Source organism: Thamnophis elegans, chromosome 15 (genome assembly GCF_009769535.1).
Source record: "Thamnophis elegans isolate rThaEle1 chromosome 15, rThaEle1.pri, whole genome shotgun sequence".
In the NCBI taxonomy this organism is placed as follows: domain Eukaryota; kingdom Metazoa; phylum Chordata; class Lepidosauria; order Squamata; family Colubridae; genus Thamnophis; species Thamnophis elegans.
The window spans coordinates 17,643,649-17,656,484 of record NC_045555.1 but is presented as its reverse complement, the minus strand read 5'-3'; positions in this window follow the sequence as shown (position 1 = coordinate 17,656,484).

The following is a 12,836-nucleotide window of genomic DNA, read 5'->3' as shown; positions in this document are numbered from 1 at the left end:
CACATCCTTCTTCCAGAATGGTTACTTCATAGTAAAAAAGGTTTTCCCTGTCCAGTTGTTGTTGTAGCCCACCAATGGCCAGTGGAGCTGGTAGTAGATTTGGACAGTGAAGAGGTTGAGGAGGAACATGGGGAAGGCTCTGATGAGGGCTCTGTGTCAGAGGAAGAGAGGGGTCCAGGGCTGTCTGATAGTTTTCAGCTGCCTTCAGAGGCAGACATCAGTGAGGCAGATAAACAGCTGGAGCCTGTTTCCACTGTGCGCATGCACAGAGTTGCTAGATGAAGGGAACAGCTAAGGAAAAAGGGTTGACTTGGGAATAAGGCCACAGGTAGACAATGAATGGCCCCTCCCAGAGAAAATAAAAGAGGAATGAAAGGGGGCGGAGTTTGTTGGAGACAATTAGTTCGCTTAATTGGTTCGTGACTCTCCAAAACTTTTTGCCAAGTTTTACAGAGGTCGGCCTGGCAGCTCTCCAAGACAGATAAGGTCTGTGACTGTAAATCCTCCCTTGAAAGACTTTGCTGGATGTGAATGAGTAGAATTCACAGTAAATTAATAAAAGGGTTTTTTGTCGGGACAAGGAGTTTGCTTCAGGCTCTCGGGAAGCCTTGGTCAGAACAGTTGTGTCCAGCTGTAGGGCACAGTGCTCGTCTCCATTTCTTGGCTAAGGGAGCAGTGTTGTCCAAAGACAATTTCCATTGTTATATGGTCAGCTTGGCTATATGCCAAAATCACACAGAACACTGTTTTTTCCCCACCAAATTGGTACCATTTACGTGCTTTCAAATTGTTAGGTGGTCAGGAGCTGAAGCTAGTAATGGGAGCTCACCCCATCATTGTGGAGCTCAGGTCTTGAACCCGGCGTGTCAGCTAGCTGACAAGCTCAGTGTCTTTAACCACTGAGCCATTGCGCCCCAGGGAACAAGTATAAAATGACAACATCAGCTCCGGATTATTTCACACACAGCCCCACAACTGTACAAGTGATTAATTGAATGGAAGAGGAAACTGACCTAAGAAAATCTAACAACTGGAACGACAAATATTTAAGGGGGAGGAAATCTATTCTTCGAACGTTGCCCAACAAAATAAGGGGCAGAGAACCTGGAAAGAGAAGGCTAGGGAGTGGTAGAAATTAATCTTTGAGAACTGAAAGCTGGTCAGTCGTGTTCTTGGAATCCTGCCTCTCGTAAAATAATCTCTGCTTGTCCACCCTGAAACAATTGTGCTGCAAAATGCCACAAACACACAAATACACATTAACACAGAGTTGAGAAAAGCTAATTAGAATGCAGAGGAAGAAAAGCATTGAGGAGAATTGAATTTGCTCTTTTCCCCCTTTTCCATTTAATAGGGGGGAAAGAGTGGGGGAAACAGAAAAGAAAGTAGAAATATACAAGTATATGTTCAAGAGTGAGATATAAGGGGAAAATATAGTTAGGATAAGTTAATGAAGGGAAGGGAATAAGAAATGGTATTAAACCATAATTGGTTTTGCGGGAATATCATCCCAAGAATACATGAACCGAGAGTTGAAAAAAGACACCCACAACAACAGAAAAGGAAAGGAAGAAAGGAGGAGAGGAAAGGAAGGTTGGAAGGGATGGAAAGAAGGAGAGAGGGTAGGAAGGGCAACAGGAAGAGAGGAGTAGGGGAGAGGTAAGGGAAAGGAGGGGAGGGAGGAAGAAAGTAGAGAAGGGAGAGAGAAAAGAAAGGGAAAATAGGGTAGTGTTAAAATACGGGATGGTAAACAAAGCAACACAGAATGTATAATCTAAACCTTTATATGGAATAATAACTGTATAAGAATGACAAATGTAAAGAAGAATAACAACACTGTGAATATATACCTATAATTTTATGTAAGAGAATAAAAAATAAAAAACTTTTCTTTTCAAAAAGAATTGAATTTACTATTATGTCACAGCTCCAGAGTGAGCAAAACTATTATATTCCTCTAAAAAGGCTGGGGAAAAGTTGTTTTCCCAAACGCTTTATCTCTAGAAAGAGAGGTCATCTTAAATTCCCCGGTGCATCCAATAAGAGAAAAATAATTCTTCCCCCCCCCTCTCCCCGTCTAATCTTTCTTGGAAATAGGCGATTATCTTAAATTTGAAGATAAAGTTACTTACTTTTCTGATAAATCCTGTGGTAGAAAAAAGAAGTCAGAGATGGAAAGTGGCTAACTTTGGGAGTTAACAAGGAGATCAGGGGTAAACAGATGCCTTTTAAAATATTTGGGATTTAAGCTCTTATCGGCTTCCACCAGCAGAGCTGGTGGCAAAGAGTTGGATGAACAGTAGTCCAAAATAGCTGGAGGTCACCGGTTGCCTTTTTCTAGCGGAACTGTAATAATAAAAAAGATTCTATCCATATATTATTCTGATGTTTCTCTTGGCATGAATTCAGAGCCATCAGCTGAAATGTCTCAATAAATAGTTTTTAAGGTGGGTCCCAATGACAGAATACAGAATAACAAAGTCGGAAGGGACCTTGGAGGTCTTCTAGTCCAACCCCTGCTTAAGCAGGAGCACCTATGGCAAACCTTTTTCGCACCAAGTGCCCAAACCAGAATGTGAACACCTGAAGACCAGCTGGTGATGGCGTGCATGCCCAAAGAGAGGGCTCTGCATGCCACCTCTGGCACGCGTGCCATAGATTTGCCATCACCGCCCTATACCATTTCAGATAAACAGTTGTCCAACCTCTTTAAAAATTCCAGTGATGGAGCGCCCATAACTTCTGAAAGCAAGTCATTCCGCTGATTAATTGTTCTAATGGATAAATGTCTTATTTACTGTCTATTCAGAGCTACAAATTGAGCAATGGTGATACACGCAGTACAATGCAATGAAACAAGTAGAGATTTGTACATTGGAGAAACAAGGCAACTACTTCACAAATGCAAGGCACAACATAAGAGAGCAAACCCATCAGGACAAGATTCAGCAGTCCATCTGCATTTGAAAGACAAAGGTCACCCCTTTGAAGACAGCAAAGCCCCCATTCTGGACAAAGAGGACGGCTGGTTTGAAAGAGAGGTCTAAGAGGCCATCAATGTCAAAATTGAGCAGCCCCCCCCTCAACAGAGGGGGAGGAATACAACATTATCTATCTCCATCCAGTCTGCAACACAGTCCTTTGAACAGTTCCAAGAAAGCTTCACATCCGTTTGCACCACTCAGGTGACCCAAGAACACAGGTAAACCTTCAAGTGGCCTCAATGACTCTCTAAAATAGCAATAGCAGTAGCAGTTAGACTTATATACCGCTTCATAGGGCTTTCAGCCCTCTCTAAGCGGTTTACAGAGTCAGCATATTGCCCCCAACAATCCGGGTCCTCATTTTACCCACCTCGGAAGGATGGAAGGCTGAGTCAACCTTGAGCCGGTGAGATTTGAACAGCCGAACTGCAGAATGCAAATGATCTGCTGTGCGCAAGGAGTATAAATCCTTCCATCCTCCACCATTTGGTCAGAACTGAAGAAGCTAGCAATAGCAATAGCAGTTAGACTTATATACCGCTTCATAGGGCTTTCAGCCCTCTCTAAGAGGTTTACAGAGTCAGCATATTGCCCCCAACAACAATCCAGGTCCTCATTTACCCTCATTTTACCCACTTCAGAAGGATGGAAGGCTGAGTCAACCCTGAGCCGGTGAGATTTGAACAGCCGAACTGCAGAACTGCAGTCAGCTGAAGTAGCCTGCAGTGCTGCATTTAACCACTGCGCCACCTCGGCTCTGTGGTTAAGCTACTTGGATGAGAAGCGAAATGTCCTCAAGGAAAAAACAAAGTCTAGTTCCCTTTTGAGGGGGAAAAAGGAACTTTTGCGACAACCATGATCTGGATGACTGAGAATCTCTATAGACTTTTAGCTATACAGTTTGGGATGAACACCCTTGGAATGGGGTGGGAGTAAGACTGAGAACCTCCATAGACATCCAGACCTACCGTTACACATTTCTAAATGTTGAATGATCTCAAGATGAAGAACCATGCCTTGGACTGTAGCCATGATATTGAGATCCACCCACAATAACATGATGAAGGAGCCGAGGTGGCGCAGTAGTTAGGGTGCAGTACTGCAGGCCACTTCAGCTGACTGTTCAGCGGTTCTAATCTCACCGGCTCAGGGTTGACTCAGCCTTCCATCCTTCTGAGGTGGGTAAAATGAGGACCCAGATTGTTGGGGGGCGATATGCTGACTCTGTAAACCGCTTAGAGAGGGCTGAAAGCCCTATGAAGCGGTATATAAGTCTAACTGCTATTGCTATTGCTATCTTTCAGAGCAGAACCTGCCACTCCACTGGTTCTCCCAATAAAAGTCATACACTTTTATTTCCCACTGGTATGGCTTGGTTCTTTATTTGCCCAGCTTATATATGTCTGCTTGGGCCATTGTCAATAGATTCAGAGCTGCTTTCTCACTGATTGTAATTCACTCCCAGATCTGCTACCTTTGTGGGGCGAAACACTGCTTGCTGGACAGCTGTGCTTTCTCTAAGAGTCCTGAGGGAAGCAAGCTGACCACCAGCCCAGATGCTGGTTGTTTTGCAAGCTTCAGAGATGCCTTGGAAGCAATTAGATTTCAATAGCTTCCTGCCAACATGTTTGCCAACAGAGAATAAATGAGCAAAGAGGAAAACAGGATCTGTGAAGTCAGCCATGGAGAATAACAAAAGACTAGGGCCAGTCAGTTTATCTCTCCTTCCCTCCCTCCCTCCCTCCTACTTTCTCAACAAACCATGGATACTTTAGGTTTTTAAAAAAATTTTAATGCATCCATTCCAATCACACTTGGCCAATAAAGAATTCTATTCTGTTCTGTTCTATTCTATTCTATTCTATTCTATTCTATTCTATGGTTCCACCACAAATCCACGAAGCCCTTATCCGCGGAGACATAAGCGCGAAGACTAATTCGCGCCGTTCGAAGCGCTAAGGAAAAACGCGACCCTACCGCGATGACATAATCGCAGAGGACAAATCCGCGCATTCCCAAGCACTCAGTACCCTAAACCTAACCCTAAACCTAACCCTAAACCTAACCCTAAACCTAACCCTAACCCTAACCCTAACCCTAACCCTAACCCTAAACCTAACCCTAAACCTAACCCTAAACCTAACCCTAAACCTAACCCTAAAACAAACCCTAAAACAAACCCCTAAACCTAATCCTAACCCTTACCTTAATTGAAATCGGCTTTCTGCCGCGGCGCCATTTTAAAGCGCCCTTCTGTTGTCGCGGCGGTGATGACATGCGGTGATGACGTCGCGGCTTTAGCGACGCGCTTATGTCTCCGCGGATAAGGACTTCGTGGTTTTGTCGTGCCACACTATTCTATTCTATTCTATTCTGCCCTGCCCTGCCCCACCTCACCCCACCCCACCCTACCTTACATTCTATTCTCTTCTATTCTATCCTACCCTACCTTACCCTACCCTGCCCTACTTTACATTCTATTCTATTCCATTCCATTCTCTATTCTATTCTACCCTACCCTACTCTACATTCTATTCTATTCTACCCTACCCTACCCTTCCCTACCATAAACTACTCTACATTCTATTCTATTCTATTCTATTCTACCTTCTATTCTATTCTATTCTATTCTATTCTACCCTACCCTACCCTACTTTACATTCTATTCTATTCCATTCCATTCTATTCTCTATTCTATTCTATTCTATTCTACCCTACTCTACATTCTATTCTATTCTATTCTATCCTACTCTACATTCTATTCTATTCTGCCCTACCCTACCCTACCTTCTATTCTATTCTATTCTATTCTATTCTATTCCATTCCATTCCATTCCACCCTATTCTACCCTACATTCCATTCCATTCTATTCTATTCCTATTCTATTCCATTCTCTATTCTATTCTATTCTATTCTATTCTACCCTACCCTACATTCTATTCTATTCCATTCCATTCCACTCCACCCCATCCCACCCCACCCTACCCTACCCTACCCTACTCTACCCTACTCTATATTCTATTCTATTCTACTCTATTGCTCCTGAATGCCCCACTTGCATTTTTGAAGCATGACATTCAAAAGCTACCCTTGGGCTGGCATGACATTCAAGCTACTCATGGGCCTTGGATGACAGAAGTGGAACTCCTCTTATTTTAGGTAAAATCCCTTGAGTGTTCGGCCACATATTCTGATTTTTGAACTGAAAGGGCACAGTCAAACTTCCTCCTTTATGTTTTCTTCTCTGCACAGCACAGGGCAGGTGGGAGAGTTGCAGCAAAATTGTAGTTCGTCTCTTAGTAAGAGATTTCATGAATGTCCCAATTGCTGAGACTACATTTAGAATATGATGCTTGCACCATCAGTGGAATCCTGAGGAAAAAAACTTATCAGTTCAGATGCCTGTCAGGTTCCAAGTAACAACACCCCCAACAAAAGAAGACTCCGAGGTTGGCAATTCCTCAAAGTTCAATTTCATTAGAGATGTCCTACTGGCACACTGTGAAAACCTGAATCTGAAAGCTTCCAGGTTTTCCCCACCCAAAAGAAAGTCAAAGATCCATCCCCTGCACCAGTGGTGGGATTCACTTAGCTTCCCTACTGGTTTGCAAATGTGAGTGCACGTGCCTCGTCTGTGCATGTGCACCACCTTCTACACATGCAGCGTGCATGCACTTTACACAAGGGTGGGTGGGCGCAGCCTCCTGAGGCTGCTGCTATCGATTCACTGAAACCGGAGAGAACCGGCTGAATATCACCTCTGCCCTGCACCCACAAGCCTCTCACATGGCCCAATCATTTTGCTGTCCCAACTGGAGACAACCCCCAGTCACTCCCATCCAGGTGCAAGCCGGAAGCCCTTGACTCCCAGAGAAAGGAATGTTGCTATGGCTAATCCTCCACCACTCCTTGTAATCCCCCCTCCCGTTTTCCCAGGCACTAAATGTGGCAGCCCTGAAGCCCAACGAAAAAGTTGGCTTCCAGGTCTGACAACACCTTCAATTCAGGGACAATACAGTAAGTTAAGGCGGAAATATGGAAATGTTGCACAGTACTTGGTGAAAAAAAATATTTTTCAACTAATAAAACATTTTCTCTGTTCAAGGTCCATAATGCCATAGGTAATTTATCTTCTCTTTTCATTTTTTTTTTAAAAATTATTACACTCATATTAATCTATCATCATCATCATCATCATCATCATCATCATCATCATGTCTCATTCCTCTCCTGTAGGATCAGGTCCAGCATTGATGCCAGAAAAAGTAAGAACTTTCTTATCCTTTCCACTTCTTTCTAGTGAGCCTTGTGAGCCTCTAGTGAGGAAAGAAAGAAAATTGATAGGAGAGAGGAAGAAGGGAATTATATATATAGATAATATTAGTAATGATATTTAGAGGAAATAAGTGTGGCTAACTGATCAGGTAATTTTCTTTTTTCCCCTCTTAAGTAGAGAAGATATCCGAGATGTGAGGATTGTTATTAAATACAATGGGAATTTAAAATATGCCAAATAAGAATAAATCACTGAAGCGCTAATGAGTGAGTTAAAAATTTGGAGTTCTTAACGATATATAATTATGTAAAATTTGTATGAGTTTAGCAGGAAACTTGAATCCGGCTCACACATTGTCAAAAAAATAGGCTTTTAGGTGTGTGTGTGTGTGTGTGTGTGTGTGTGAGAGAGAGAGAGAGAGAGAGAGTGAGAGAAATAGTGGAATTTTAAAATATGTATACCACTCAAAAGAGGATGTATTGTAAAATTATAAACATGAAAGATGTTTATTGGGATGTAACTATCAATACTAGCAAATATTAAATGAAGCGTGCTCAGACGCTGAAATACACCATGTAAATTAATTGGAGAGAGTGGAAAGGAAAGGTAGAGGTAGAGGTAAGGAGAAAGAGAGGAGACAGGAGAGAGGGAAATAGAAGGGAGAGGAGAAGTAGGAGAGAAAGAAGGAGTGGAAAGAGAAGAGAGGAGAAAGAGAGATGAAGGGGAAGTAGAGAAGAGAAGGATGGCAGAGGGAAGAAAGGAGGAAGGGAGGAGGAGAGAGGGAGTTAGGGCGGCGGTGAAATAGGGCACAATATGATGCATTGAAAGCAGAAGAGCAAATGACAGCTGTTCTGGGTTGAGGGAATGACATAATAATGGACAATACAAAAAAATCTGTTCAGATGTAATGGTATACTTGTGGTTTATATGTATGAAATTAAAATAAAAAAAACTTTTTCAAAAAGAAAAAGGAAAGGACTTGCTTTGGCGACATTGTCACATTGGCACCAATCAGTGCTTTTGCTTTCTAAAAACGCCACAACTAAGGAAATCTAAAATCCATAAAACCCTAATATTCTATTGCAGAAGGACTTTGTCCAGCTTTAAAAACATGGCCTATGATTCGTAACACAGGGCAAAATAATCCAAGTAAAATGCACACGTAGAATAATGAGTGGGCTGGAAAGAGCGGGGCAGCAGGGAATTATATAAATTAGATATATAGCCTGAAATCAATATGTGTTCAGTAATTAATGTGATCACACCATGATGGCACATGTTCCAATGAAGGCTCAGAGAACGTGTGTGAAGTGACAGCATCAACCAATTTCACACTTCAGTATGTTTAATTTCCACAAGATGTTTGAACAAGATAGCAGGTCGCAGCTGTTTTCTGTCTGGCAGGCAGTCTCCATGTGATTTTCATCGTGGCCCAGGTAAGATGGATAATTGCCAAAAGAAAATGTGCAAATGGAATGGCCAGTGTACATCGTTTCCGATTGTTCAGTTGTGCATATGATCCAAACTTGCCAACAGCCATATCCACCCAACTAGTTCAGCCTCATTTACCTCTGAGGGCCAAATTTGATGCGTTGTCCTGGATAGCTTTTAAAAGGCAAATTACAGCGAAGGGAGAGATAATTGTAGATTGCAGAGGTGGAGATATGCAGGAAATAGTATATCTGAATCTGATTCTATTGTTGATCCACTTTGATGGCAGTATCTAGTCAACTTGGTCCAGATCTTTATCAAGATCACATGAAGTGTTAATACCACTTTATAATGCCTTGGAAAAGCCACACTTGGAATACTGAATCCAGGAGGAAGAGTTGGAACCGGGACCATCCGATGGGGATAGCATGTCTCTCTTGGAATGTTTGGAGAAGCCAGGGGATGAGGACGATGCTGTCCCAGGCCTCTCAGGCATTGGGGGAGGCGGTCGACCAGACGGAGACCTGCTTTACCTAATAGATATGGAGGAGGAGCAGTTGCAGACAGGCGGTGGTGCTGATAGGCAGTAGATCCCCTCTGAGGAGGAACAGCTGCCTCCCTCACTTGATCCGAGGGCACAGAGAGTAGAGTAGAGGCAAACTCAAAGGAGGGCTGTGAGGATGCTCAGGAGAAGATTTTCCCAGGGAAAGGAACACCTGGCCTGCATTGACTTAAGGGGAAGCTGGGGTGGGGAGTTTGTCTTTGTCAGGAACAACTGCTTGTTTTGGCTTACACTCCCCCGCCTTTGACTCATGCTCCGCCCGTGCTTTGCCTTTGCCTTGTTCCCTATGGCCTTGTGGACTTCCCTTGCCTTTTTTTACCTTGACTCTGGACCTTGCCCTGTGAGCTTGCATTGTCCGGGTATTTATTTATAGAAGGAAAATGTCCAGACCAAATATAATTTCTAATGATGGATATTCCCCCTTACGAAAGGGAGCCCCCTTGTGGAGTACTGTGAAGCCGTTACCATGGCAACTTCCCTGCCCTGTACAGTAGAAGCCATTTTACATCAGTACAGTAGAAGCCATTTTAAGGCACGACAGGCTGTATCTCAACATAACACACACCCCGAGGGGCTTTAGGGGTGTCTTACGGGGCCCCTCACAGTATTTTTCTCCAGGGTAAGTCATCTGTGTACCAAGGTTGAAATTGCTCAAGGCATTCCAGGGTTATGCTGGAACACACACACACACACACACACACACACACACACACACACACGTTTTCGTAGATTTTCATGGGCGTAGGTATGCTGGTCTTGTATTCAGGTCTTTTCCATGTAAGATTGAGATTGTCCTGGCAACGTTTCGGCAAGGTCTTACTCGTCATCTTCAGGCTGGTGTTTTCGGCTTAAAGCATGGTCAGAGTTGCTGTCTTTCTATAAATATTGGTGGGGGTGGGGTGGAGTGGTTGTTTGTTGTGTGCTCATTTGTTGACTAGGGCTGGTTTCCAGATGTCTGGTGGGTGGGAGGTATCATCACGTTTATTCATGTTGTGGGGTTGTTTCTCTATTTTCTCAATAATTCTCAATAATTATGGAAGCTGTCGAAATAGAGAAACATCCCCACAACATGAATAAACGTGATGATACCTCCCACCTACCAGACATCTGGAAACCAGCCCTAGTGAAAAAACGAGCCCCACCTACCACCCAGGCTGTTACAATACAAAACAACAACGGACACACAGCCAGCACCAATCAGCACCAATTACCAATCATGATACAACCACACAGCCTATCAATCCACTTACTGAAACAAAGCCAGCACTCCACACACACCCCCTCACCAAGATTTATAGAAAGACGGCAGCTCCAACCACGCTTTAAGCCGAAAACATCAGCCTGAAGATGGCGAGTGAGACCTTGCTGATACGTTGCCAAGACAATCTCAATCTTACACGGGAAAAGACCCGAATACAACAAGACCAGCATATCGACGCCAGTGAAAATCTACGAAATATATATGCCCAAATATGGGAGGGAGCATATGCAACACACACACACACACACACACACACACAGACAGACAGACAGACAGACACATCTTGCATTTGTGCTGATAAATAAATAAAAGGGAGGCAACAAAGGCAACATAAAAAAATGGCTTTCTGCCTGGATGGCTCCTAGGGTGATCTGAAAGACAGAAAAGGAAAGCAATATGCTCCCTCCCATATTTGGGCATATCAGGGGTTGTGACACAAGACAGACAGACAGACAGACAGACAGACATACATACATACATACATACATACATACATACATACATACATACATACATACATATGTATATACAGTTACAACCCCCGGTATGCCCAAATATGGAGGAAGATCACTAATATATATATGTTGTATTTGTGCTGATAAATACATAAAGGGAGACTAGTATAGATCTATTTCAAGCTATTTAGCTCTCATCAGTTAGCTAGTAAAAATATTGGGTTTCTGTCTGGATGGTCTCTTGTGACGAGCCGATGGACAGAGAATGGAAGTAATGACCTTCCTCCCATATTTGGGCATACCGGGGGTTGTAACTCTAAATAGATACCTTTCACCCTGGCTTAGCTGATAAGGAGTCGAACTCTGTGGCTCAGTGGTTAACACATCTGCCTAAGATGCAATACAGCACAGGTTCGAATCCCAATAAGGGTATGGCTAGCTGATGAGAGCTAAATAGCTTGAAATAGATCTATACTAGTCTCCCTTTATTTATTTATCAGCACAAATACAACACATATGTAAAAAGGCAACAGTAAAAATATTGGGTTTCTGTCTGGATGGTCTCTTGTGACGAGCCGATGGACAGAGAATGGAAGTAATGCCCTTCCTCCCATATTTGGGCGCACAGGGGTTGTAACTCTCTCTCTCTCTCTCTCTCTCTCTCCTCTCTCTCTCTCTCTCTATATATATATATATATATATATATATATATATATATATATATATATATATATATATATATATAGATGATAGATAGATAGATAGATAGATAGATAGATAGAGATAGAGATAGAGATAGAGATAGAGATAGAGATAGAGATAGAGATAGAGATAGAGATAGAGATAGAGATAGAGATATAGATATATACACACACACATACATACATACATACACACATACACATACACATACACACGCACACACACATACATACATACATACATACATACATACACATATGCATATATATATATGAATGATTGTTTTGTTTGAGGGACTGAGGGTAGGAGCCTTCAGGGTAGTGTAGGGTGAAACCTTACTGGCCATTGTAGGGCCATTTGTTGTGGCCTCTAATCAGAGCAATAAAGGATTCCATTGATGCCTGCCTTTAAGCCTAGGTCACCTGGGCCATAACAGTAGATAATTTCTCAGCCCTCCTTCTGACTCATGCAATATATATTCCTGCTATGGAAGGCAGGTATGCATGTCTAGAACCATTCTTTTACTCCAAGAGAATGACACAAACCATAAGAGCAGCCAGACGTTGATTTCCATGTGGTGCTTTTGACCTATTGACTGAAATGTTTGGGATACTCAGATTTATCCGTGTAGTGTGGCTGCTATGAATGCTGAAAGCACTTTTCTTGCAGCCAATCCCCTTCCAAATGGTTAGTTACCACATATGACGTTTCTTCTGAAAAGTGGAAGAATCATCGGATTCAGAAAACCTTGTTCAGAAAAATCACCACTCCCACCAACACTGACAGGGCAAGCCACTAGTCCATAACGGAGAGCAAATCTCACTTTCGTCTAGCACTGATGATGTTACCTAGGGGGGGTCATGAAACCCCTGCAAGGAAACAATCAAGTTCTAGCATTTACACTTCCTTGAACAAACCCATAAAATGGCCTTATGGCTGAATTAAGATATTTCTCTCCATCTCATTTGTGATTCCCCACTGGAATGAAATCTCCATCAACCAATACCATAGGCATCCTACGTTTACAAACAGGCTGCATTCGTTTACAAATATGGAGGGGAAGTGTCTGCTTGCATATTTGTAACTAAAACGATGACAGTAACAGAATAAAAGAATTGGAAGGGATCTTGTAGGTCATCTAATCCAACCCCCTGCCCAAGCAGG